Source organism: Scyliorhinus torazame, chromosome 11 (assembly GCF_047496885.1).
Source record: "Scyliorhinus torazame isolate Kashiwa2021f chromosome 11, sScyTor2.1, whole genome shotgun sequence".
Classification (NCBI taxonomy): domain Eukaryota; kingdom Metazoa; phylum Chordata; class Chondrichthyes; order Carcharhiniformes; family Scyliorhinidae; genus Scyliorhinus; species Scyliorhinus torazame.
Genome location: NC_092717.1, coordinates 175,668,700 through 175,675,930, shown reverse-complemented (window position 1 = coordinate 175,675,930; position 7,231 = coordinate 175,668,700). Strand labels below are relative to the sequence as shown.

The window sequence follows — 7,231 nt, the reverse complement described above, 5'->3', positions numbered from 1 at the left end:
CCCCTCAGCACATTTATTTTAGAAATCATGCACCAGGCTTTCCACAACAATTTATATGATGGAACCGCAAAGCTGGCATTCCCGCAGCAGCAAAACTGAACCTAAGTATTGCGGGCCAGACTATGAAGTAAGCACGTCATCGCAACAGCTATTAGGAAAGTATCACTCTTTCCAAACTGGTGGAGGTTATACCGAATACGCTAAAATCATTTAAATATCTGCTGAAGTTCTGTTGGGCACTTTTCAAGGAAACACATGCACACATCCGGCCTAAGACAAATTTAAAGTTCATTTTCTAAGAAGACACCACATTAACCACATTCAACGTGTAATTTTCAAAACTTTGTTTTCAGCAGAAACAGAAAGAAAAATGGGTTTGTTCTTGTGTGGTAGTTTTATTTTGGAATGAAACTGGGAGTCAGTGATAAATAACTCCTTTCCAATTTTAAATGCTCACTTTCCAAATGATTGGTGCGTATAATGCAGATGCCATGTTGGCTGATTAATGGGGGATTTATATTTATACTTGTGCCCATTAAGAATGAGACTGAAATACCCCAAACTTAATTTCATTGAAAAAGAAAGTTCCAGCAACAAGAGATGGAATTATCATCCTCTGAGCTGGAATGGATTTGAACCCAGAGCAGAGTCAGTAAATTACATCAAAATGTGCATCACACCCAGACCTCAACCATTCAAACATTCTCCTTTTTGACTTCTTGACATTCAAACCTCTTACACTCGCAACTTGTCCAAAATTGTGCACTGCGCATCCTGTTCCACAGTAACTCCCACTTGCCTCTTGAAGGCGAGGTTTTACTTTCAATAGAGCTGAGCTGATGGCAAACCATTAAAGAAAACAGCAGTCAGAAAAATCTGGCTAGAGTCTGTAAATTATTCAACAGTGCAGAACGGAGCTGACCATTATTTATCCTCATTCAGAGTACGTTTATTCACATTTTTCAAAAGGGCCATTTTAAAAATAACCGGAAGCAGAATCTTTAGTTGATTTCTCAGAATGCTGAAGTTATTTACAACCCCACTAATACCAACCCAATAGAAAACTGCTCACTGAGGTTGATCTATTGTATTTGATCTATTGGGCTCAGTAACGAGGCAAATTTCCTTACTGAGCCTTCAGGCTGTTCCGAAATTACATTTGCTTCATTGCCAACTTGCTGGTGGTAATATTGCAGCATTACTGATTTCGCCACAATGATAATTCATAAAAATGGGAAGGAGAAAAATGACTCAACTCTTTTAATGAATGGTTAGAGATCGACTGCCAAACTTGTTATTCTGCAAAAAAAAACTGTTAAGGACTTTGAACCTGTCTGTCGATAAGTTTACCAACTGTAAATATGCTGGTTCAAAACTTGATACAAATCATATTGTTAATTTCCTGCCTGAGAAATAGGAAACTTTTCTTTCCTGAACACTAAAAAGAAAGAAAATGGAAAATATAGACAATTACATTAAAAACATAACTGTGGGTTCTACTTGGGCCTGATTCTAAAGAAGCTGTCATTCAACACCACTTTCCTGCCTGTTTGGGCATATCTTAATTCAGGGTTTTCAGGGGCAGCACAATGGTGCAGTGGTTAGCACTGCTGCCTCATGGCATCAAGAACCCAAGTTCGATCCCGGCCCCTGGTCACTGTCCGTGTGGAATTTGCACATTTTCTCCGTGTCTGCGTGGGTCTCACCCCCACAACCCAAAAAGATGTTACAGGGTAGGTGAATTGGCCACGCTAAGTTGCCCCTTAATTTAAAAAAAATTGAGTACTTACTCTAAAATTTTTTTTTTAAATTCAGGGTTTTCAAAGTGCGGGTTGCGACTCGTGGTGGGTCACGGGAAGGAGTCGGGAGGGTTGCAGAGCGATCGGTCATGGTATTCATGCAGTGGTTCCGATTGGGGAAAATGCACCCAACGGCCGCTACTGGCATTTGTGTTTTTTAAATAAATTTAGAGTACCCAATTTTTTTTTTCCAATTAAGGGGCAATTTAACATGGCCAATCCATCTAACCTGCATATCTTTGGGTTGTGGTGAAACCCACACAGACACAGGGAAAGTGTGCAAACTCCACCTGGACAGTGACCCGGGGCCGGGATCGAACCCAGGTCCTCAGTGCAGTAGGCAGCAGTGCTAATCACTGCGCCACCATGCCACCCCCCACCCCCCCCGCCAACCGGCATTTAAATTGAGAATGGTGGCTGCTACCGGCTTTTCATTGAGAACAAAATGAGGCTATGTGCAGTCTTCCGGCCATAGGCGGCAGCAGTGAGCAGGTCATGTGCCCTGCACATACATGTGATGTCAAGCGTCCTGCAAGTATGTGCTTTTGATGCCAAATCATAAAGGAGAACTTCTTCCATTTTCCAGCTGTTAGCAAGAAAGGCAAGAGGACTGTGCAGATGGATCATTTTGTTACAAGGAAGAGACAGCCAGAGAAACAAATAGGAAGTGCGCTGGCCAGGGTCTCACATCTGAATCTGCTGGAGAGAGCTGCTCAGGAGAATCCACAGTGGGACAGAGCAGTGCTAGAGTTAGCTCTGTACAGAGCTCCAGAGCCTCTAGTGAACAGCCTACAAAGAAGAAACTTAACTCTGTAACAAAGCAATATGAAGCTGATTTCTTGAGGTATGATTTTGTTAATTGTGCCAATGCAAATAAGGATAAAAAGCCCATGTGTGTCATATCCAGGGAAGCACTGGAAAATGAGAGGAGAAGTTTCAGATTTTAAAAGAGAAGTGGTGGGTAAAAAATTATTTTGAGGTTAAGACTCCAGAGTCAGTTATTAACTTACAGCTGACTCCAAATGAAAAGACTAAGCTGCTGTACCTGACCTGTGATAGCACATTAAAAACACATCAAAAGTCTATGAGGCTGTCAGCATTCTGGAGTAGCATCTCCCAGGAGTATCCAGCGCTGAGTAAAACAAGCATTTTGTTGCTATTGCCCTTCAGATGACTTATGGTGGGTTGGATTTAAAAAATAAATAAATTTAGAGTAACCAATTAATTTATCCAACTGAGGGGCAATTTAGCATGGCCAATCCACCTAGCCTGCACATCTTTTTGGGTTGTGGGGGCGAAACCCACGCAAACACAGGGAGAATGTGCAAACTCCACACGGACAGTGAGCTAGGGCCGGGATTGAACCTGGGACCTCGGCGCCATGAGGCAACAGGGCTAAACCACTGCGCCACCGTGCTGCCCATGGATTTTCCATTCTCGCAAGGATGAAGACGGCACAAAGAAACTGGCTGAGATCTGCAGCTGATATGCGCATTTCCCTCTCCTCCTGTGAACCTGATTGGAGTGAAATCACTGAGGAACAAGCAGGCTCCTCTTTCGCATTAAAGGTAAGTGAACATGACGTGTGTCACGAAAAGTTGACGACGTGGATCCCAAAAGTTGACTGGTTGACAAAAGTGGGTGCCGGGAAAAAAAGTTTGAAAAACACTGTCTTGATTAATACACTGTAGGCCGCATGATGACGCAGTGGTTAGCCCTGCTGCCTACGGTGCTGAGGACCCAGGTTCGATCCCGGCCCTGGGTCACTGTTCGTGGGGAGTTTGTACATTCTCCCCGTGTCTGTGTGGGTTTCACCCCCACAAACCAAAGGTGTGCAGGTTAGGTGAATTAGCCATGCTAAATTGCCCATTAACTGGGAAAAATAATTGGGTACTCTTAATATTAAAATAAATTTTTTTTTGATTAGTACACTGGTGTCTCCTGCAAACGCAAGATGGCTGTCTGGACTGGACTGCGCCTGCGCAGAAATCTACTGACGTCATTCCATTGTGCCAAGATTGCCAGTATCTTTTTAAAACAAATTAAAGTACCCAATTCTTTTTCTCCCAAATTAAGGGACATTTAGTGTGGCCAATCCACCTACCCTACACATGGTTGGGTTGTGGGGATGATACCCACACGTACATTGGTGGAGAATCTACAAACTCCACATGGACAGTGAGCCGGGGCCGGAATCGAACCTGAGTCCTTGGCACTGTGAGGCAGCAGTGCTAACCACTGCACCACCGTGCCGCACCAGATTGCCAATATTAGTCCATGCATGCGCAGGCCTCCGCAGAGATCTGCGCATATGCAATCAAGGCCAGGTCAGAGAGATTGCGCATGCACAGATTTTGAAATACTGCGGTTCCCAGGAGTTTGTCAATTGACGTGGGAAATCCATAGCGATTGCTGGGCAGTATTTGTGGGGGCCCCCATCTGATCCTCCTCACCTCCACCCTTCCCTCCTCTCCCTGGGTAAACACTCTCAGGGAATACTCTGTGATGCACTATCAATTACGGCGAGACGAGAGTGGAGTGTAATCAAGGCTTTATTAAGCAGAGATGTGTAGCCTCCTGCAGCTGCTGCCGAAATGGCTGCAGCTCGGTGAGCACACACATTTATACTCCGCCTACTGGACGGAGCCAGCAAGCAGGGATCTATCCCCATACCTGTAGTACAGTAGCCTTACCGTATTACCTCTCATGTATGTATTATACAAACAATGGTGACTACCACATTCACCCCCTGTTAAAAAAGAGTCCAGCGGGGGTGGTGGAAAAACTATTTACATGGTATGTGAGCATTTTTAAAGTGTACAGTTTGGTGAAAGTTCACAAATTTAGCCGGTCGGGTGCCTTGATACTCCGTTGTGAGCGCCGCAGTCCCGATGGTGATGCAGGCGCTGGCCTGTGACTCCGGGAGCATGTAGTCCTCATCTTCATCCCCGGGTGGAACCAATGGGAGGACGGATCATCCTGGAGCGGGGGCTGTGGTGAGGTTCGCTGTGGGGAGGATGGGTGGCGCCAGGGCAATTGGAGGGGGGGGTGGGGAACCAGCTGGTGCCAGGTCCCTGAGGGAGACTGTGTCTTGGCGGCCGTCGGGGTATCCTACGTAGGAGTACTGTGGGTTCACGTGCAGCAGCTGTACCCTTTCTTTTTAAAAAAAATATATTTTATTGAAATTGTTTTCCAAACAACAATCTTTCCCTCTTACAAAGCAAACGAAACAATAACAAAACAGAATTTTTTAACAATTTTAACAAAACCCCATTGTCTATTGACCTAAACTAAACCCCCCCCCCTCCCCCCCCCCCCCGGGTTGCTGCTGCTGGTCATCTGTCTTCCCTCTAACGTTCCCCACGGTAGTCGAGAAATGGCTGCCACCGCCTGGTGAACCCTTGAGCCGATCCTCTCAGGGCAAACTTTATCTGCTCCAGTTTAATGAACCCCGCCATATCATTTACCCAGGCCTCCAGTCCGGTGGGTTTCGCCTCCTTCCACATGAGTGGGATCCTGCGCCGGGGCTACTAGGGACGCAAAGGCCACGACATCGGCCTCTTTCGCCTCCTGCACTCCCGGCTCTTCCGCAACTCCAAATAGAGCTAACCCCCAGCCTGGTTTGACCCGGGCCTTCACCACCTGCGAAATCACTCCCGTCACTCCCTTCCAATACCCTTCCTGTGCCGGGCACGCCCAAAACATATGTGCGTGGTTTGCCGGGCTCCCGCCACACCTCCCACATTTGTCCTCCACTCCAAAGAACCTGCTCAATCTTGCCCCCGTTATGTGTGCTCTATGTTGTCATGATATTCAAACACACACATCATGATGGACACACCAACAGGCAAATCAGAGCACACAACACCACAACCAATCACACACAAGAACACCAACCACATAAAAAGCACGAGCACGACACCTGGTGGTCAGTAGGTCTGGGGACAAAGACACGGAGAAGAGCTGTTACAAAATCACAAACAGGGAATCCCCACGTGCAGAGTGTCAAGACAAAACTGTACATAGTAAGTTTAAATAAAATAGCGTTGTACCATATACAACCGTGTTGGCTCATCTGTGTGTCAGACCACCCAACACCACATGGTACAGGAGTGGATCGATACCTGCCAACTAACCTGCCATTCTGGACATGGACCGCACCGACAAACCGCAGCCGTTGCAAGTCGCGGGGAACCTAGGTACCAATTGGAAGCTCTTCAGGCAGCGATTTGACCTGTACATCCGAGCCACCGAAAAACAGAGTGCCTCGGATGAAACGAAGATTGCAATGCTCCTCTTCTACGCAGGTCAGCACGCCCTCGACGTCTTCAACTCACTGGTGTTCGAAGAAGGCGAAAACCAATCCAAATATGACACGGTCATCCTCAAACTGGACCAGCACTTTAAAGTTGAAGTAAATGAAAGTTTTGAAAGATACCTCTTTCAGCAACGCCTGCAAGGTAAGGAGGAGCTTTTTCAACCCTTTTTGACGCACCTCCGGATTCTAGCGCAGTCCTGCGGTTACGGCACCACCACAGAGTCCATGATCAGGGACCAGATTGTTTTTGGCGTTGCCTCTAGTGGCCTACGCCAGCAGCTTCTCAAAATAAAAAGCCTCACCTTAGCATCTGCTGTGGAAGCCTGTGTCCTCCACGAAAATGCTACCTGCCGTTTTGCCCGATTTCAGGCGTCCGAGTTGGCACGGAGGGGGTCCCCAGCCGTCGAATCAGCAAGCCAGGCCGCCCACGACGTCGAACGCATCCAGGCCGTCGATTACTTCCCGACCCACGGCCCGGACGACAGCGGCCGCTTCCCGCGCTTTTCGCGGTCTCCCGCGCTGGTGCGCGCCAAAAATAACGGCCACATCGAGGGACGCACTGCGCAGGCGCGCCCACCGCAAGATCACACTGCGCATGCGCAGTGGCGCAACGAACGCCGTGACGTCATGACGTGCGGCAATTGTGGAGCTCTACATTTAAAAGGGCAATGTCCTGCAAAAAACCGACAGTGCCTCAGATGTGGCAAGATGGGCCACTACGCTGCCCACTGTCGTTCGGCTCAACCCATGGATCCGGCACATCCCCGACAATCTCGCAGACAAGTCAGGACCGTCCAGCCCACGCATCAAGACTTCCAGTTAAGTGATGCAGATGACCAGGATGCCTTCCGCGTTTCCGTCATCGATGTCAACAAGGTCAATGCCATCAATCCAGCCGATGAGTGGTGTGCCACCCTGACGGTCAACCCGAACTCGTCACAAGCCCATTAGACTGGACTTATAATACCGTTCATACGTCTAACAAGTTGCACAATTTTACATGATAACCTGTTGTTGTTTATCGTTCCAGATATCGTCTGACTGGACAACTGTTCAAGTTTTTTTTCTCTCGTTCGCATTCATGTTATGTTATGGTACAACTTGGTTCATGTGA

The 7,231-nt window shown here is 47.4% G+C and overlaps 1 long non-coding RNA gene across 1 annotated transcript in view; it reads right to left on the bottom strand.

Annotated features, from left to right (window-relative positions):
- Window positions 1-743: 743 nt before the first annotated feature.
- The window catches only part of LOC140386029 (uncharacterized), a 47,467-nt gene continuing 40,979 nt past the window's right edge, over window positions 744-7,231 (bottom strand). Inside the window, exon 3 of the long non-coding RNA XR_011933542.1 lies at window positions 744-836. This is a non-coding gene — a long non-coding RNA (uncharacterized lncRNA). The remainder of the gene's footprint in view (window positions 837-7,231) is intronic.